Source organism: Rattus rattus, chromosome 6, assembly GCF_011064425.1.
Source record: "Rattus rattus isolate New Zealand chromosome 6, Rrattus_CSIRO_v1, whole genome shotgun sequence".
In the NCBI taxonomy this organism is placed as follows: domain Eukaryota; kingdom Metazoa; phylum Chordata; class Mammalia; order Rodentia; family Muridae; genus Rattus; species Rattus rattus.
In genome coordinates this window covers 84,405,886-84,428,166 of record NC_046159.1, presented here as the reverse complement: position 1 = coordinate 84,428,166, position 22,281 = coordinate 84,405,886, and positions in this window count along the sequence as shown.

Below are 22,281 nucleotides of genomic sequence, written 5' to 3'. Positions count from 1 at the left end.
AAAGCTGATAAACAACTTCAGCAAAGTGGCTGGGTATAAAATTAACTCAAATAAATCAGTAGCCTTCCTCTACACAAAAGAGAAACAAGCCGAGAAAGAAATCAGGGAAACGACACCCTTCATAATAGATCCAAATAATATAAAGTACCTCGGTGTGACTTTAACCAAGCATGGGAAAGATCTGTACAATAAGAACTTCGAGACTCTGAAGAAAGAAATTGAAGAAGATCTCAGAAGATGGAAAGATCTCCCATGTTCATGGATTGGCAGGATTAATATAGTAAAAATGGCCATTCTGCCAAAAGCGATCTACAAATTCAATGCAATCCCCATCAAAATACCAATCCAATTCTTCAAAGAGTTAGACAGAACAATTTGCAAATTCATCTGGAATAACAAAAAACCCAGGATAGCTAAAACTATCCTCAACAATAAAAGGACTTCAAGGGGACTCACTATCCCAGAACTCAAGCAGTATTACAGAGCAATAGTGATAAAAACTGCATGGTATTGGTACAGAGACAGACAGATAGACCAATGGAACAGAATTGAAGACCCAGAAATGAACCCACACACCTATGGTCACTTGATTTTTGACAAAGGAGCCAAAACCATCCAATGGAAAAAAAGATAGCATTTTCAGCAAATGGTGCTGGTTCAACTGGAGGTCAACATATAGAAGAATTCAGATCGATCCATGCTTATCACCCTGTACAAAGCTTAAGTCCAAGTGGATCAAGGACCTCCACATCAAACCAGACACACTCAAACTAATAGAAGAAAAACTAGGGAAGCATCTGGAACACATGGGCACTGGAAAAAATTTCCTAAACAAAACACCAATGGCTTATGCTCTAAGATCAAGAATGGACAAATGGGATCTCATAAAACTGCAAAGCTTCTGTAAGGCAAAGGACACTGTGGTTAGGACAAAACGGCAACCAACAGATTGGGAAAAGATCTTTACCAATCCTACAACAGATAGAGGGCTTATATCCAAAATATACAAAGAACTCAAGAAGTTAGACAGCAGGGAGACAAATAACCCTATTAAAAAATAGGGTTCAGAGCTAAACAAAGAATTCACAGCTGAGGAATGCCGAATGGCCGAGAAACACCTAAAAGAAATGTTCAACATCGTTAGTCATAAGGAAATGCAAATCAAAACAACCCTGAGATTTCACCTCACACCAGTGAGAATGGCTAAGATCAAAACTCAGGTGACAGCAAATGCTGGCGAGGATGTGGAGAAAGGGGAACACTCCTCCATTGTTGGTGGGATTGCAGACTGGTACAACCATTCTGAAATCAGTCTGGAGGTTCCTCAGAAAATTGGACATTAAACTGCCTGAGGATCCAGCTATACCTCTCTTGGGCATATACCCAAAAGATGCCCCAACATATAAAAAAGACACGTGCTCCACTATGTTCATCGCAGCCTTATTTATAATAGCCAGAAGCTGGAAAGAACCCAGATGCCCTTCAACAGAGGAATGGATACAGAAAATGTGGTACATCTACACAATGGAATATTACTCAGCTATCAAAAACAACGAAGTTTATGAAATTTGTAGGTAAATGGTTGGAACTGGAAAATATCATCCTGAGTGAGCTAACCCAATCACAGAAAGACATACATGGTATGCACTCATTGATAAGTGGCTATTAGCCCAAATGCCTGAATTACCCTAGATGCCTAGAACAAATGAAACTCAAGACGGATGATCAAAATGTGAATGCTTCACTCCTTCTTTAAAAGGGGAACAAGAATACCCTTGGCAGGGAAGAGAGAGGCAAAGATTAAAACAGAGACTGAAGGAACACCCATTCAGAGCCTGCCCCACATGTGGCCCATATATATACAGCCACCCAATTAGACAAGATGGATGAAGCAAAGAAGTGCAGAAGTGTAGATCGCTTCTGAGAGACACAGCCAGAATACAGCAAATACAGAGGCGAATGTCAGCAGCAAACCACTGAACTGAGAATAGGACCCCCCTTTGAAGGAATCAGAGAAAGAACTGGAAGAGCTTGAAGGGGCTCGAGACCCCATATGTACAACAATGCCAAGCAACCAGAGCTTCCAGGGACTAAGCCACTACCCAAAGACTATACATGGACTGACCCTGGACTCTGACCTCATAGGTAGCAATGAATATCCTAGTAAGAGCACCAGTGGAAGGGGAAGCCCTGGGTCCTGCTAAGACTGAACCCCCAGTGAACTAGACTGTTGGGGGGAGGGCGGCAATGGGGGAGGGTGGGGAGGGGAACACCCATAAGGAGGGGAGGCGGGAGGGGGATGTTTTTCGGAAACCGGGAAAGGGTATAACACTGGAAATGTATATAAGAAATATTCAAGTTAATAAAAAAAAAAAAAAAAGAAAGTATAAGCCAAATAATCCTTTCTTCCCGAAGTTGCTTTGGTCATCGTGTATCATCATACCAATAGCAACCCTAACTGAGACAAGCAGCAAGTAAGTACTCGTGATACATTAAACTTGCTCTCAGGCCCTAAAATGCTGAGAACTCTTAAGAGATTGACTAAATATGTTTGCATTATGAGATGGCCATGAGCATTTGGGGGTCCAGGACAGAATGCTGTAGTTTGAATATGAAATATCTCCCACAAGCTCACATGTTGAACACTTGGTCCTCATCTGGTAGTGCTATTTTAGGGGGCACTGGAAACTTTAAGATACGGCACTGAGTTGGAGAAGTAGTTGACAATTTAGGGTGTGCTGTTTCCTGTGCCATGAGGTGAATAGCATTCTCCTGATTCCATCCTCTCTATCTTTCCTTCTCCTCCCCTTCTCCTCCCCTTCTTCCTTACCCTTCTCTTCTTTCTCCTCCCTCTCCTGCTGCTCCTTGCCTCTGTGATGTTCTGCCCAAGCACATAGGACCAAATGACCAAGTATATAACCTTATGAAATGGTGAGCTAAAATAAACTTCTTCTTTCACATTGTTCATAACTGTCACAGTGATGAAAAGGGATACAGAATGTCACAACAGGATACATTATAAATGACTAATTTAATATTATCAAGTTTTTTTGAATCTGCTAGCTTGAATCATTATTGTTTTGTCATCTTTGAATTTCTTTTAATTTTAACATGTATCTAAAGGTACTTCAGATGTATTGTATATTTATAAACAACAAGGTTGGTCCACACGAATATCCACAAATGTTAACACACTGCTGAAGTGGAAACTTAAGGGTTCTTTGTTGGTCGATTGTGCTAAATGAGGTTCTGCTAAAGCAAGCACACAAAAGGACACATGATGAAGGGTTCTTGGCAAACAACACATATGTATTGGTCTATCTTACATTTCATAGTTGGGACTGCATTTGTTGGGAATCCATAGAAAGAAATGCACCAAAAAACTTCTGGTGATATGTTGCAGTTTCTTGCTGCTTCCACAGACTCTGCTGATTGGCAGAGTGATGTCAGTTGAGACAGATGAATGTGCTGAGGCAAGACCCATGGAGGACATGTGATATTTAGAGGGAGTATAAATAGAACGGGATGGACAGTGACAGAGGCTGAGCTACCTTATACAGGTAGCTGTGCAATGCTTGTTGGTCTTGAGTCTTTGCTGATCTTAGTTTTGCTGAGAGAACTTCTCCTGGAGTTCCTCTGTGTCCCTTCTGCTGACTCATGCTGAGGCTGAGGCCTGGCTGTCTCTGGTAGGTAGTACCACTGCTGCTGATTTGTGATTGCTATTCTGACTTGACCAAACTGGACTACTTGTGTATCCATGAAGTGTTTGCGAGTGGATTGAGCTGCCTCTGCAAACCTGTAAACTGAACTGCTGACTTCCAGACAACACAGACAAGAGTTGCTCCAAAGAATCATTTCTAAACATGTCCCCTTCCCCCCATGTCCTCTTTTCCACTACCTCTGGTGGGTGGTGGGCTAAAAGGGAGGTTAAAGCATTTAAGGACCATCATTTAAAAGTTAAGATTTGAAAAAAATAAAGTTATACACAGCTCATTTCCTCTTATAGGATCTTCGATTCCTGTGTTTTTCTTGGTTCTCAGTGAAACAATCCATGTGGCAGTTTTTCCTATGGGCATGAACCAACAAAATTGGGCCTTCAAATATTCCAAAATACTAATTAAGATGTTTAGATTATGGCCTAATCACTGACAGAAATTAGTCCCAGCTTTGAACCAATTACTTGAAACACCAATGTGAATTGGTGTTTCTATAAGCATACACGCTCATTGTAGACAATCCGCAGCAGAGCATTCTGAGTCTGACCATCCACTACGGGAAACAGCAGCTGTATGGGAATAACTTCCTCTAACTTGGGGCTGGGAATGATAACCCTGGAGCTTAGTCTTTCTTTGTCTGAATTCCAAGGTCTCCTGTCTTAAGATTAACTGTCTGGAGCAGTGTCCTACAGGAACTCTACTGTCGTCTCTTGTAGGTACTCCTGACATGAGTTTGAACAGACAGAAGACATGCTACCACCATAGTACAGTGAGGTCAGTATGTGTTAACCTCATTTGAAATAAGGAAACACGTTGAAGAAGGTTCTGTTGCCTGTCCAAGTTAACTGAGTTCAAATCCAGGTCTTTCTGACTCAGACCCACGCGTGTTCTTACTCACAGTGCCAAGCTAACCTCCCACCACTTATCTAGTCTGTAGCATTTTGAAAATGACAGGATTATCTTAGATCAGTGAGCATTTATTTCTCTTGTTTTGTCTGCTTTTTAACCTTTTAAAACTTTTCCCCTGGGTTCGGTCCCCAGCTCCGAAAAAAAGAAAAGAAAAAAAAAAAAACTTTTCCCCAATATGTCTGAAAGCTACTAATTCAAAATAGAAATTAGGCCACAACATACTGTCAAGAGAGAGGATTGGGGGGCGGGGAATCGCCCGTTTGGAGCCACAAGGAGGGAGTGGATTCCCAGTAAACCACAAGAAGAGACATTTCTTAGGACAGATCTCACTGCTAAATACAACTATTCTCTAGAACTCACCCAACAAAAATATCTGTCTTTACATCTTTCTGGACAGAACCAGATCATATGCCCTGGTTCTGGATAAGAATATCACTAACCCTGGTTAGGAATACTGGCAAAGGACAATGGATTCACCTGAGTAGTTTAAGACAATCCAGTTTCTCTCTGATAGCTGGTAATTTCCAACCAAACAAATCTGGCTTCTCTTAAGAGGATTAGATGGGTGATAACAGTCCCATTGCCTTCCACTAGCCTCCCTCTTCTTGATTTATCATATACATTTGCAACAAACACTACCAACAGAATGCAGGAAGTGTGGCTCTCCTTAGAACATCTCCTACAACTCACACCCTGCACTCAATACTGAATACATCTCAAAAAACAAACAAAGTTACCAGTTATAGATCCTTTCCTGAACATTCCATAACATGGAGACAAATAAGTAGAGACTTTCAGCACATGGCCCTCCAACAAACCTTCAGATTTCTTTTCCTGATTCAACTCCTTCACACTTCCTCCACAAAAATGGCCCTGATTAATCTGCCCTTGCCATCAGCTCACTCTGCCCATCCATCCAAGCAAAGGCCCAGAGCACTTCATAGATCTGTAGCAAAATATTTCCTCAAGCAAAGCAGCTAAAATTATCATCTGATACCATAGATGTTGATAAGTAGGAAAGCCAAAGACAGAAATAGATACTGAAGTAGCCTTTTCCAATAGGGAATACTGCAAGAGGACAGTTGAAAACTATACCATTGGATAGGCCACCATCTTGAAGTCACTCAATAGATAAATAACATTGATAAATAAAAGCCTTGTCTCTCTGAGATTGAGAGGGGAAGAGAGATAAAGGGGAGAAGAGAGACTAGAAAGATGGGGGGTAGGGAGAGAGACAGAGAGAAACAGAAAGACAGAGAGACACAGAGACAGAATTAATGCACTTATAGCAAGAAAGGATGCAATCATTTTAGCTCGGGAGATCCTATTTTCATCAGCTCTAATTTCATGTTCATTATTTTCTATATGGTTGTAATATAGATTTGAGCATTAACTATCAAGACTGTTGGCTGAACAGACACAATATTGGCCTTGTGAGATTTTGCTTAAGTGGAACCAATTGTGCTTCTGTCTGATAAAGGGACAGGTGTTGGCACTATTCTAGGATCTGCTGTTCTTGGGAGGGTTGCTGTGCTGCCTTTATCTCCAGTCAGATCTGGCCAGAACAAACAGTGAATAAAACAAATGAAGCCCTCAAGGACTCACTAGCACAGTGTGCGGAGAGCTGGCCCAGAGGCACCTCACACAGAGGGAGCTCTTGCTACTCTCCCAGAGCCAGAAAATTTCTCCTGCTCCCCTTACCCCCATCTCAGGCCAAGTGCTCCCACCCTGTATTTCTGCTTTCTGTTGCTATATGAAACACACACACACACACACACACACACACACACACACACACACACACACACCCCAAAATGTTACAACTTCAATTATTGGCAATGTCTCCTGCCTGTGGGTTCTTCTACTCCATGCTGTTTTGGCTGTTTCATTCAGGTCACTTATATTCCATGAGGAATTCAACTAGAGCTTCATATTTTCCTTACTACAGTCTTTCTTTATCTTGTGTCTCCAGATCTGGCTTTCCCCTATGATCTCTCTCCAGTAGGATAACCAAGACTTCATGATAGCATGGTGATTTGGTTCCAGCCAGTCTATTCTAGTAGATAGGCCACTCTACAACTATGGACTCAGCCTGTACTTATATCCTGTCTTCTAATGTCCTATTAGCCATAAAAAGGTCATGTAGCCAATATGGAGGAGACTTCACAAGAAGACCCACTATACTTGTCTGTCATGACCTTTAAGCACTAATTGCTTTACTCATTTTTCTGGGAAGCAAAACACTCAACCCTGCAGACTAAAGACTCTCCAAGTCAGTAGAAGTCTAAGACTGACAATGAACATTGACTTAAATTAATTAGTTGTCAGGCACGGTGGCGCACAGCTTTAAACCTAGCATCCAGGCATCAGATGGATAAATCTCTGGGAGTTACAGGCCAGAATGATCTAATAGGTTCCAGGCCAGTTTGGGCCACTTGAGGACTTATTTCAAACATCAAACAAGATACTTGCATTCAAATCCTGGCTATGATTTTAAGGCATGTTGGGCAATTTCTTTAGACTTTAGTTTTCTGATTCGGAAAGCAGGAACACTGAAAACCTCAGAGTGTTATCCAGTGACATACCTTTGTGAAACAACATGGCACAAAGCCTACTGCATACTGTGTGTTCAATATGCACCATGATACACTTAAAAGACACAACAACTTTTGCCTGGACAATGAAGATTGCACAATCATGATTTGTTTCTTTTAGTATCCATTAGCCATTAAGATTTGGTTTGGGGGAGGGGCTTCTTTGCTTGATTGGTTTTTGTTTGCTTGCTTCATTTCATTTGTTGAGAGGATAAAGTCGTGTTGTCCGTCCTTTATTTTAGTATCTACCTTAGTGAGATTTCAAGGATAGAAAAATAAAAGAACAGCACTAACCAGGTGTGGTGTTGCATTCCTGAAATCCCAGCACTGGGGAGGCAGATGTAGTAAGATCAGAAATTCAAGGTCATCTTCAGCTGCATAACAACTTGGAGACCAGTAGCCTGGGCTACATAAGAGTCTGTATTATATTGTCCAAGCATTTTGAACTTATGACACACTACTGCCAGAAAAACAAACAGTAAATTCTCTCTTCTCTCTCTCTCTCTCTCCTCCCCACTCCTCCTCCTCCTCCACCTCCTCTTCCTCTTCCTCCTCCTCCTCTTCCTCCTCCTCCTCCTCCTCCTCCTCCTCCTCCTCCTCCTCCTTCTTCTCTCTCTCTCTCTCTCTCTCTCTCTCTCTCTCTCTGGATCATAGCTCCAAATCTTTAGATAAAAGCATACAACCTGAACCAGGAAAGTAAAGACGATTATGGGGACAGAAGATCTAGAGAGGAGGAGTTAGTAGGACATAGGTGCTATGGAGGGGGAGATGAATAAAAAGAGGGAGGAGACTTCGCCCGAGGCAAAGGAGGTAGGATAATAAAGAAGGAAAGAAGAAAGGGGACAAATAAGGATTTTTGAAAATGCTATATAGAATCATATTACTTCATGCTCACATAATTACATATACATGCCCTGAATGATCAAAAATTAATTTAAAAATGAAATTTGCATTTCAGAATCCAATTCTAAAAAGGGCTGAGGGAAGATCTTGCTTTGCTTTGATTTACTGAAAACAAGATCCAGCAAAAGAAATGCACTCTGGTTGGGCACCCTGGATCCCAGAGCAGACTCTAGGAGCCAGGTCTGCTGGAAATGTTCTTCGCTCTTTCCACAGGATTAATTAGGCCCCAGAAGGGCTCTGTGACAAACAGGAAACATGAAGTTCTTTTATCACAGAAGAAACAAAACAGCAAATCCCTGAAGCTGCTTGAAGTAGCATTGATAGAAACCTCAGGCTCCCTACCAGCAACCTCCTTATGTCCCCGTCTTCTCCGAAGCCCGCCACACACATGCACACACACCCTCACAACCAGATTAGCTGCTTAGAACAAAAGACATCAGATTTCCATCCTGAGGAGGCCAAGTCTACTTCACTTTCCTCTAGACAGTGCCCTAATTTGTCTCCACTTTGCCACATAGCACAGGACACACGCTTTTGAAATTAATGATGCTTTTAAAAGAATAATAGCTCTGCTCTCATCAGATGATATTTCTTGCTACTCACAAGCTCACTATTAAGACTACCTATGAAATAATCAGAAAATCCCCAAAATGCACTGCTTTCAAGCCTGCAAGTTGCTTAGTGAATGGTAATGAGTCGATCCAAGCCAAGTAGCCATCTCACGCCTGTGTAACGAAGCGTGCAGTACATCCTCCAACAGGCAAGTCAGAATATGAAGCTGTGGATGTGAACTCAGTTTTTAAACATTCCTAGCTTCATTGGTGGTGGTGGTGGTTTTTCCTCCATTGAGATAACAATCACATAATCATTCTGCACGTGCAGAATAGTTCATGTATAGTTCATGTTTTTATGTTGTATAACCATCAACTTCTCCAGTTTCAACTTTTTCCATAAAAACATCCTGTACCCATTAAATAGCCATTCCTTATTTCCCCTGACCCTATCCTCTGACAACCTCTAAGCTCCTTTTTCAGTATGGATGTTTTTATTCTGGATATTCTGGGGGTACCAGGGGCTAGGGCAATAGTTTAGCCAGTAAAATGCTTGCTTTGCAAGCATGAACATCTAAGTTCAGTCACCAAAACCCATATAAAAATGCTGGGCGTGATACAAGCATGTACTACAGGATAAGCATGCATTATAAGCATATAATACAGGCTTCTTATAAACCAGAGAGCATAGAATCTCTACTCTTTCTCTTAAGCCTGTAAGAGAGAAACCTTCATATTGCCTTGTGGGCTGAAGTTCTTCAGAGTCCCACCATGCTGTCCTTCTATAATGTTAAGGACTCTGCTAATGAGTCTCTCACCCCAAAACAACAATAAGCAGTAAATGCACTGCTGCTGTGGACCACTGAGGCTCCGTACTAGTACAAGTTGTATGTGAGGCTGGACAATGTGCAACTTAGAGCCATCAAGAAACAAAGTTGGACTCCTTATCCATCAACTCCTGGACCCTTAGATGCTGCTCCTAGTGATATTAAGTCCACAGAATTTCAGGCATAACATGCTTATAAGGCCAGAGAAAAGCTGTAAACAGAACAGTACACATAAGGAAGCAGTCCACCCAAGGCAAAGGGACCCACAGGGTGGGCCAAAAGACTATTGTAGGAAACAATGACGACATCCGCCATCATTCCCAGAACCTACTCCATGGGAAAACCCCTCAGTTTCCATGTCTTCAACATATTCTCCCCACTTTTTGTGTGCCCTGATGTCTACCTTACCTAGATACTACCTTGATGCAAGCAGCAGCAGTAAGGAGCAGCTCTTCCATAGTATACACTGAGCTGCCCCCAAGGCATTTGGAATGGAGGGGACTTGTATTTGTATGTCTGTATGACCTACCACAAAGCCACAAGTCATATGGAATATATATTCCATATATGGAATATCACGCTCAGAGTATTCTTATAATGCTCACAAGGGAAGGTAGAAAGACGCAGGCCAGAGGATTGCATCCTGGTTCAGGTTACATTGCCTTTACCCAGAGACAGGAAAGCAGGAGGCAGGGTCTCATTTCCCATCCTTATCCCACAGAAGATGAGAAATATCCTTGTCTTCTCTGTCAACCTTGGACACACCCCAGATACAACCTCTCATGCTGGTGAGAACACAGAAACTCTAAGCGTAACCTGTGAATGGGGAAGCAGCTTTACTTCACGGTCCAGCCTCAGAACTGGAATTATTTCCTGGTGCTCTAAAGCCCATTCATTGCTTGTAGATCTATTTTCACCCACAGTGATTTACATGGCGTAGATCTGGATGTTTCTGGGGAGACAGGAATAAGGGTGTCCTTAATAAGGGCTGTTCTCAGACCCCCAAAGAGTATGTTCCCTTCCCTTCCCATCACCAGGATGGGAGCTCTTCAGTGTGGCTCCATCAAAACCCAACCAGTGCCCAATTGGCACAAGACAACAAGTTCAATGCTATGTAGCCTGCATGCTGCTACCCTGTGAAAATCTCTGGGGCAGATGGTGTTCATCAGTTGTGCTGATTACAAAGGGAAAAAACAAAACAAACAAACAAAAAAAAAACCAGAGGCTTCCAGAGATGGAAACCAGTGCCCTGTTTTCCTCCTTCTCCCCAGTAGTTTACATTCTCACCCACAATGGACCTATCAGTGCCCTCACCAGGTCTCATCTTACAGAGCATACGGAAGCTGAGAGCTGAAGAGAGAAGCACACCTCTGTCTCAGACAGCTGGAAACATCACCGAAACATAAATCAAGTGCAGAGTCAAGTTCAAAGCCCCAAACTCCTTCTTCTAACAACTGAAGAGAATGCATTGAATCTTCACCAGCTGCAAAGAATGTTTCCATTAAATAGAGACACACAGGGTTAGGAAGTTCATAAGAAATTCGCATAGGCCGGGTTCTCCTGAACATATAGCATGAGATTAGTCTGACAGTTTGATAGAGGTATATTTTACTAATGACTGAGAAAAACCTGTTTGTGTGTAACTAATTCCTTAATACCTTGATATATCTGCCTACCATAAAGCCCTTTGCACACAAGGCCAGCTAACTTTGCTGCTTTGAGTTTATCTGAAGAGAGTGTGGAACAAGCTACTAGAAAAGGCCTTTACATGTTAGCTCTCATCTCAGGAACATTTTCCAAGGGCTGAGGACTAAAAACTCAGAACTTGTTGTATTTGCCTATCAGAGGAGCAAGTTCTAAGCTATGGTACATGAGACAGTGAACTGGAGTACGAAGGCTGTGCTGCACTAAAGAACTAGATAATTTTAGCACAGTCACCTGCAGGTGATTTCCCCAATGAGCCACTCTCTGGAGAGTCCTGCCTCCTTTTCCTGGGCAACATTCTTTCAGCTCCTTCATATCACAAAATTACTTACCTACATAAGAAGGTTCTAGAATTAGCAGTTGCTACAGTTTCAGTTTACACTCATTCACACTCCTCCCAGTCCAAAGAAGAGCATCAAGAAACAATGATGATCAAGGGTTTCTCCAGGCATCCAAGGACTTCAAGAAATGGATGATTGGCATTTTCTGTGTGTGTTAAATCTGACAGTTAGGAAAGTTTCTGCTATTGTGTCTGATACATATGGGTACTAAATAAATTTCTGTTCCCTTTCCTTTAATATCTTTTGAAACACTCACTTTCTTGGGACTGTCTCAATTTCTCCGATCTTCTCTAAACCCAACTTGAAATAAGTCAGGATAAAAGCAATTAAATATACTAATCCTGTGAATACAAAAGAGCAGCTATTACTAGCCTCATATTTAGTTGAGAATTTGTAACCAGTCAGGCCATGTGGTAGCACGGCAGTTAGGAGCATGGGCTTTAAAATCTGGGTCAGAATTCTGACTCTATGCCTTCTTGATAAATTCTAATTTTTCCTTTTTATACTCAGAAGTGAGCCAAAACTTTTGTCCATGGTGTAATACATCATTTCCTGATGTGATGTCCATCAATAGTTTGCCTTAGTATTTTTATTGGATATTTTATGTATTTACATTTCAAATGTTATTGCCTTTCTCCAACTCCCCCCTCTCCCATTCGTCTCCCCTTGCTTCTATGAGGATGTTCCCCTTCCCATCCACTTCAACACCCTGGCATTCTCCTACACTGGGGAAATGAACCTTCAAAGGACCAAGGGCCTCTCCTCCTCTTGATGCCAGACAATGTCATCCTATGCTGCATTTGCGGCTGGAGCCATGGGTCCCTCCATGTGTGCTCTTTGGTTGGTGGTTTAGTCTCTGAGCTCTGGGTGGTTTGGTTGATTGATGCTGTTGTTCTTCCTATGGGCTGCAAACCCCTTCAGCTTCTTTAGTCCTTTCTCAAACTCCTCCATTGGAGGAGTGCCCAATCCCAGTCTGATGGTTACCTGAAAGCATCCTCATCTGTATCAGTAGGTCTCTGGCATAGCCTCTCAGGAGACATCCATATCAGGCTGTCAGTAAGCACTTCTTGGCATTAGCAATAGTGACTGGGTTTGGTGGCTGCATTTGGGATGGATCCCCAGGTGGAGCGGTCTCTGGATGACTTTTCCTTCAATTCCTGCTTCACTCTTTGTCCCTGTATTTCCTCCCATGAGTATTTTGTTCCCCATTCTAAGAAAGACTAATACATCCACATTTTGTTCTTCCTTCTACTTGAGCTTCATATGGTCTGAGTTGTGTTGTGGGTATTCCAAGCTTTTTGCCTAATGTCCATTTATCAGCGAGTGCATACCATGTGAGTTATTTTGTGATTGGATTACCTCACTCAGGATGATATTTTCTAGTTTCATCCATTTGCCTAAGAATTACATGTAGTCATTGTTTTTAATAGCTAAGTAGTACTCCACTGTGTAAATGTACAACATTTTCTGTATCCATTCTTCTGTTGAAGGACAGCTAGGTTCTTTCCAGCTTCTGGCTATTATAAATAAGGCTGCTATGAACATAGTGGAGTATGTGTCCTTGTTATATGTTGGGGCATCTTTTGGTTATATGCCCAGGAGTGGTATAGCTGGGTCCTCTGGTAGTACTATGTCCAATTTTCCTCGGAATCACCAGGCTGATTTCTACAGTGGTTGTACCACCTTGCAATCCCACCAACAATGGAGGAGTGTTCCTCTTTCTTCACACCCTCATCAGCATCTGTTGTTACCTGAGTTTTTGATCTTAGTGATTCTGGCTGGTGTGAGGTGGAATCTCAGGATTGTTTTGATTTGCATTTCCCCAATGACTAAGGATTTTGAACATTTCTTATGTGCTTCTCAGTCATTCGATATTCCTCAGCTGAGAATTCTTTGTTTAGCTCTGTACCCCATTTTTAATAGGATTATTTGATTCTCTGGAGCCTAACATTTTGAGTTCTTTGCATATATTATATATGAGCCCTCTATCAGATGTAAGATTGGTAAAGATTTTTTTCCCAATCTGTTGTTGCTGTCTTGTCCTTTGCCTTACAGAAGTTTGTAATTTCATGAGGTCCTATTTGTCAATTCTTGATCTAATAGCATAAGCCATTGATATTCTGTTCAGAAATTTTTTTTGTCTGTGCCTATGTGTTTGATGCTCTTCCCCACTTACTCTTCTATTACTTTCAGTATATCTGGTTTTATGTGGAGGTCTTTGATCCACTTGGACTTAAGCTTTGTACAAGGAGATAAGAATGGGTCAATTTGCATTCTTCTACATGCTGACCTCCAGTTAAACCAGCACCATTTGTTGAAAATGCTGTCTTTTTACGATTGGATAGATTTAGCTCCTTTATCAAAGATCAAGTGACCATATGTGTGGATTCAGTTCTGTGTCTTCAATTCTATTCCATTGATCTACCTGCCTGAATCTGTACCAATACCATGCAGTTTTTATCATGATTGCTCTATAATACTGCTTGAGGTAAGGGATGGTGATTCCCCTAGAAGTTCTTTTATTGTTGAGATAATTTTCATTATTCAGGGGTTTTTGTTATTCCACATGAATTTGGAAATTGCTCTTTCTAACTCTATGAAGAATTGAGTTGGAATTTTGATGAGAATTGCATTGAATCAGATTGCTTTCAGCAAAATGGACATTTTTTACTATATTAATCCTGTCAATCCATGAGCACAGGAGCTCTTTCCATCTTCTGTGATCTTCTTCAAGTTCTTTCTTCAGAAACTTGAAGTTCTTGTCATCCAGATCTTTCACTTGCTTGGTTAGAGTCACACTGAGGTATTTTATATCATTTGTGACTATTGTGAAGGGTGTCATTTCCACAATTTCTTTCTCAGTCTGTTTATCCTTTGAGTAGAGGAAGGCTACTGATTTGTTTGAGTTAATTTTATATCCAGTCACTTTGCTGAAGTTGTTTATCAGCTGTAGGAGTTCTCTAGTGGAATTTTGGGGTCAATTAAGTATACTATCATATCATCTGCAAATAGTGATATTTTGACTTCTTCTTTTCCAGTTTGTATCCCTTCCTCCTTTTGTTGTCTGATTGCTCTGAGTAGGACTTCTGGTGCTACATAGAATAGGTAGGAAGAGAGGGGGCAGCCTTGTCTAGTTCTTTATTTTAGTGGATTGCTTCAAGTTTCTCTCCATTTAGTTTGATGTTGGCTACTGGCTTGCTGTATATTGCTCTTATTATGTTTAGGTATGGGCCTTGAATTTCTGATCTTTCCAAGATTTTTATCATGAAGGGGTGTTGAATTTTGTCAAATGCTTTCTCAGCATCTAATTAGATGATTTTTTTTCTTTGAGTTTATTTATATAGTTGATTAAGTCTATGGATTTCTGTATATTGAACCATCCCTGTATCCCTGAGATGAAGACTACTTGATCATGATGAATGATCATTTTCACGTGTTCTTGGATTCAGTTTGCTGGAATTTTATTGAGTATTTTTTTATATTCATGGGGGAAATTGGTCTGAAGTTCTCTTTCTTTGTTGGGTCTTGTGTGGTATAGGTATAAGCATAATTGTGGCTTCAAAGAACAAATTGGGTAATGTTTCTTCTGTTTCTAGTTTGTGGAATAGTTTGAAGAGTATTGGTTAAGGTCTTCTTTGAAGGTCTGATAGAATTCCGAATTAAACCAATCTTGTCCTGGGAATTTTTTTTGCTGGGAGACTTTTAATGACTGCTTCTATTTCTTTAGAGGTTATGACACTGTTTAGATGGTTTTCAAGAACATCAAAATAATCTTGTGCATCCTCTCAGATCACCACAGAATAAGGCTTGTCTTCAATAACAAGAAAAGCAACAGAAAGCCCACATACACATAGATGCTGAACAACACTCTACTCAATGATAATTTGGTCAAGGAAGAAATAAAGAAATTAAAGATATTTTATAATTTAATAAAAATGAAGGCACAACATACCCAAACTTGTGGGACACAATGAAAGCAGTGCTAAGAGGAAAACTCACATCTCTGAATGCCTCCAAAAAGAAACTGTAGAGAGCATACACTAACAGTTTGACAGCACACCTAAAAGCTCTAGAACAAAAAGAAGCAAATATACCCAAGAGGAGTACACAGCAGGAAATAATCAAACTCAGAGCTGAAATCATCCAAGTAGTTTTCTTTGAGAAAATCAACAAGATAGATAAACCCTTAACCAGACTAACTAGAGGACACAGAGAGTGTATCAAAATTAACAAAATCAGAAATGAAAAGGGAGAGAGAAAGACAGAATCTGAGGAAATTCAAAAAAAATCATCAGGTCCTACTACAAAAGCCTAAAAAAACAAAACTGGAAAATCTGGATGAAATGGACAATATTCTAGACAGATACCAGGTACTGGGAAGGGCTTTAAAGTAATCCACATTTAAATAAATGGATCCAAGGGCAGGATCTGAGTCTGAAGGAACAGTGATACATCTGTCATTTCTCATGATCCACTCCAATAGTGAATGGTTCCAAACACAAAACTCAAGAAGTCATACACCTTTGAGCAATCAGAGACCTGTGATCCTCAGCCCCATTGTTCTTTTTATCTCTCAGGTTTGTTCTCTTGATGAACATCCAGAGTTCAAACAGCCCTGACCCCAGTAGAATCAGGCCCAGAGTTTGTTCTTGTAACAAGAAAATGAGATGTATGGAGTTGGCTTACATGACAATTAACAATAAGAAGATAGTTTCTTGGATTACTGGGTAAATATTAATATGGACTATGCATTAAACAACCTTACAAACTACTTCTAAGTAGATAACCCATAGTTTCTCCTTGGTTCTTTGACTTGGTTCTGTGACCAACTAGCTCTAACCCTATGCTCTGTTTTTTTTAAAAAAAAAAGTCTATTTTAAAGACAAACATAGACTTATTTAGAGATAAACGGGTACAGGGCAGAATGTTTTTAAAAGACTATAGCCAAAGGAAACAAATACTATATTAGTTACCTATACCTTTTACCACCATCTGGGGACCAAGTATCCAAACACATGAGTCCTTCAGTGACATTTTACATTCAAGACATAGTATTCTGCCTCTGGCCCCCAGAGACTCAGAGCCATTTCACAATGCAACATCCAATGCAGTCCAATTTCAAAAGTTCCCATAGTCCTGCAGTTTCTACCACAGTTCAGAAATTCGCTCTCTTCTAAAATTAAAAATAATATTTTGAGTGTGAGTCCCTTAAAAATTGTATTTCCAACATAAAATAACAGTGTAAGCATCTACTTCCCAGAAGGGAGAAGCAGAGGTAAGAAAAAAGATAAAAGGATCAGACCAAAGTATGACTAAAGCCTAAGAGGCTAATTATCAAACCCAGAAACTCCTTGTCTAGCATTCACTAGCATCATCTAGGCTCTAACATAAGTGAATATCTCCACTCATCCAGTTCTGTGGCCTGCAAAATATGTGACCTTTATCTTGGACCAAGTCTACTTGGTGCCTGTAGCTTTCTTTGACAGACACCCCACATTTCTGACATGTGCAACATCATTCAGTCTCCACTGCAACTTAACACAATGGCCTTTAAGACCTTCCTTTGGGAAGTCACATTGCCCAGACTCTGCTGCTTTTTGGAGCCTTGGCATAAGCCTCCAAGACCTTCTCATACTGTCATCCTCTATACCTGCAAAACCAGCACTAAGCAGACAAAACAAACTCCTACTTAAGATGACTGTACCCCTTCAAACTTGCTACAATAGTAGTCTCTGAGTATCTACCTGGTTAAATCTGCGGGAACATTTTTCTAGGCAGATCTACTAGAGCAACAAACCCAGTATTCTATGTTTTCTTTGGCACTCTCTTTTCAGGTACTGTCACTTCAAATTACTTTGTCCTTGGACAAGGTAGAACCTTTAGTGGGTGGGGTTTTGTCTCAGATTAGATAACCTTCCAATTCTGAGTTCCTGGATTACCTTTAATAGAGATGATCTCTTTATCAACTGTACTTAGTCCAAGATAAACCAATCTTCAACTTTAGCTTAATTCAACTGTACATTTTCACATCTTTTGCTCTACTAGTTAATCTTTCTCTCATTATAAATCTGACTAAAAGTGGAGAGCAATAACCATGCTATAGCCTTACGATTGTGTAGTCTTGAAATTTCCTCAACCAAATTAGTCTACTACTTTTCAATTCAGCCTCATAAAAATATTTATAACATGAGCAAAATATATCCAGTTTCTTTGCAAGAATTTAATGCAAATAGCCTATACACAAATTCTAAGAGTCCCTTCCGAAACTTCATGAGCACAATCTTTACTGTCTACATTTCTATCACCATTCTCATTTTGAGAACTTCTCCAAAAATAGTCCATTAATCTCTTTTAACATTGCTCTAGGGTTTGTCTTGCCTGATGCCCCAAACTCTTTATTGGCCCTTTGACACATCAGTTCTGAGAGCTAAGAAATGCATGCTCACTTTTATTGAAGTCATGTCCACACTTTTCATTATAAATTTTCTACATTACTTTTCTAGTTGATGTGATCAAATACCTGAAAAGAAGTGGTTCAATAAAGAAGGATTTATCTGTGTCTTACAGTTTTGAGAAGGTACAGTCCATCGTGGTGAGGAAAGCATTAGCTGTGTTCATAGAAACAGGAATATGGGGCTGCTTGCTTAAATCCTGGCAGACTAGAAAGCAGATAAGTAGCCTAGACATGCATCCAGCCTATAATCATAAAATACTGCCCCTGAACCCTACATTTGCTGTCTTGTCCACAAAGTTTCATGAATTTTCAAACAGTAATATCAGCTGGGGACCAAGGGAGCCTGTGAGATACATTTCATATATAAACCATAACAGAAAGAGAGACAGGAGAGAAAAAGGGAAAAAGAAAAAAGGAAACTACAACATAATGTTAGTAATTGCTGAATTAGAATAAGATATTCTCTCCAGTTTTGTGAATGTTTGGTGTTTTCATTAAAGTGGCTTTTGAAAGGGCTTTTTGGAAAGTAAATATAAAGGAATAGACCAAATAAATACTAAACAATCTTCAGATTTATTTCATTCATATAAACAAGCTACTAAAGATCTATGTGACAAAAGACCTCTAAACCTCATAATTCTAAATTATGTTAAGAATTTAAAGACCAGCTATGGTAACAACACTTTCTTTGAAAAATCCTGGACTGTCTTCAACATGCTCTGAGTTTAGATGTAAGACAGCTTCTAGCCTGAAAAATAAAAGAAAGGGGGGAGAGAGGGAAAGAGGGAAAGAGGAAGGAAGGGAGATCATCTGCAAATCCTAGCTGGGCAAGTTAGGACACAGTAGTTTCTATTTGTATCTGTATTGGTTAGTCTTGTGCAAGCCTCATTCGTGCATTGCCCATAATTCCCAAGAGTTTCTTGTTACTCTGCAACATCCACCTGTAACCTATGACTTGAAACTGAATTGGCCAGAATCTTGTGATGTAATATATAGACACCACATTTGGCTGAAACAGACTGTGGTGATTTGAATATGCTTGACCCAGGGAGTAGCACTCTTAGGAGATATGGCCTTGTTGGAGTAGGTGTGGTCTTGGAGAAAGTATGTCACGGTCGGGGTGGACGTTGAGATCCTCCTTCTAGCTTCGTGGAAGTCAATCTTCTCCTGTTTGCCTTCAGAACAAGATGTAGAACTCTCAGGTTTCCTTTCCAGTGCCAGGCCTACCTGGATGCCATCATGCTTCCTGCCAGGATTATAATGGACTGAACCTCAGTAAGCCAGCCCCAATTAAATGTTGTCCTTTGTAAGAATTGCCTTGGACTTGGTGTCTCTTCACAGCAATAGAAATCCTAAGACACAGAGGCTTAGAAACATAGTCTTGGTGTGGTACCCAATTATGACCCTGTAGCTGCAGCTACCCAGGAAGAAAGCAGGAAAATCATCTGAGCCCAGAAAGTCAAGGCTATTCTGAAGAATATTTTGACAAATTATCTCAAAAAAAGAAGGAAGAAGGAGAGACAGGAAAGAAGGAAGGAAGGAAGGAAGGAAGGAAGGAAGGAAGGAAGGAAGGAAGGAAAAGAAAAGAAGGAAGGGACAGTGAACAGGGAGAAGAGGAAATGCTAGGGAGTGAATTTCATTTAGTAGAGTACTTTTCTAGCCCTGGACTTAATTCTTAACTTTAACCAGGCACTGAGGCAAAAATCAATAACAATTAAGACCTAGAAACAGAAGGATGAGGAATTCAAGGTCATCCTTAGATACATAGTTCTTAAATACATAGTGAGTTTAAGGCCAAACTGGGCTCCATGTGATCTTGTCTCACAGAAAGGAAAAGAATAAAAGAAATTAAATGAAAAATAAAGAAATCTTTAGCTGAACAGCAATGCAAGAAGAGAGTGAAAACCAGGGGCAACCAGCCATTACTGTCTCCATGCCCAAGCAATAAAGGACTTTCGTTATCCTCTGTGTATGTACACTTGCTGGGACTGTTTAAAATAAATTCATTGATCAAAGGTAAAAATCATTTTTCATGGCTTCCTACAAAAACAAAGTTGGCTTCCTACAAAAACAAAGTGTCACTTTAATGTCACTTTATTGTTGGCATTTATTGGTCTCTACTGGTGCCTTTCATCAAAACTGTCTGGACATCAGAATGTGGGTATGCACCCCTGCAAATACATTATCCCACCTCATCCCCATGTAAGTCTAAAGCACATGACATCATTCCACTGTAGAGAGAAAATATTAAGGCTTAGAAACATTAAGTAATTTTTAAAGCACACCACTGATAAGAAAAAGAGCAAGAATCCAAAGCCAGAGCTCCACTCTGCCCACTTAAATTCCTTCGAGGCCTTTTTTTTTTTCCCTCTAGAAATCTGTCCAAGCTAAGCTCCTTCTCCTCTTCTTCCTCCTCCTCCAATACCTTTTGGCTCCAGAACATGAACTTTTTTCAAAGTGCCAAGAGCTCAAAGGTAAAAGAGACATCACTCCAAAGGAAATTGCACCTTTGGGGAAGAGATGGCTCTTTGTAAATAAACTGTAAGTGCATCTCTAGGATTCCATAGAGTAACATAATTGCTCTCAGACACAAGTAGCTTCAGTCAGTTGCTGAAAAGGAAGAGATAATTTTCTCTAGGGCAACTCAGTCACTACCACCCACACTGCCATTACCAGTAGACACTCTCCAGGTAACTCAATCATAAAGACAGACTTGTATAGAAGGTTCCAATGACCTCAGCAATGGTCCAGAGCAAACTATGAATTCCTTCAGCAAGTCAAAACCCCTTTCTGTCCTCTCATCATCCAGTAAGAAACTGGACATCAAATTGTAATGAACTCCCTTCAACACATCATACTCTTCTTTCTGCTGTAGAAGCCACAGGTCCAATGGGCTGTGCTTGGTCCTGCGTGTCAACCTGTCTGGATTAAAGGACACCTAGGAATGGTGGGACACATTTCTGTGTATCTGTGAGGACAGTGCAATAAAGATTTATCTAGGGGAAAATGAAAGGGGAGTAGAGACCCACTCTGAGGAAAAATACCATGAGCATTCCTAAAAGTCACTCACTCTTCTCAGTGAGTGTGTCTGTCCCTGTGCCACCATCCATTAGTGATATCAAACTCTCCCTTCAGGATGTGCTCAATATTGGCAACTCTCCAGAGAACCCCCAGTCCTACAACAAATGTAGTTGAACTACTGAGGAATCCACTGTCTTGGAGTAGACAGTCTGATTCTCTGTTTCACCAGCACACATCCATTGTCAGATTACCCAGCAAGTCTAAGAAATACCTTTTAATATTATGGTCGTATGTTCTATTGGTTTTGTTCCTCTAGATAACCCTGAATAGATGATATAGTCCTCAAGCCTTAGTCACTAGTATATCAGAAGTCAGGCTTCCTTGGGTAAGGTTTCCTCTCTCAGACTTACCATTTACTTTCCCAGATGCCAAGTGGACAGAAGAAATTATGTGTCAGGGGCGGGGGGTGGTGCTTTTTCACCCCCTTCTGCTTCTACAACCACTGCCTTGATTATGTGCAAAGTCATTCTGGGTCTATAGTACACCTGAACCCCAACCCTTTCTCACTCTGTCTGTGACACAGATGTCTCTTGCCTGACTCAATGTTCTCTACTAATTAAATATCACACTTCCAACTGCAATTACCAAGAGAAAATCTCCAGGCAATTCTGTAGAAGAATAAATAAGGCCCTTCTCATTTCTCACTGCCCTTATGAGATGCTGACCTTAAAGCAAGTTAAAACCAATGACAAATCACAGGGTTTTTTTTTAATGAAGCATTAATGAGCCTGTGAAGTATAAGTTGGCTTGGATTCATTAAACAGCTCAGGCTGGTCTGAACTCTGATGATACTCAGTATAACCAGCATGACAGAAATGAAGATATTTAAAGAGATGATCACATCTTTTAATCAAACTATTTGAACAATGGACCCCCACAAAATGGGAATTTCCCCTAGGAATATCATGCTGGAAGAAGGGAAGGGCAACATCCAGGAAAGGAACTTGTCTTTTTGAAAGACATTTCATACAGTTCTGGCAACTTGGCAGACTAACTTATAGGATATGCCTGAAGCTCAAATAATGGTGGATCAACAGTGTGAGAATTACACCTTGAATACATTCTCAAGACCCTAATGACAGTTAGTGAACAGTGGCTTCCAAACACAGCACAGCTAGAAATGGACAGCTAATAGTTAGAAGAATAGCATGCTTGACCTTGAGGGTAGCAGTTGCCCCTCATCAACATCCCTTATTTCCTC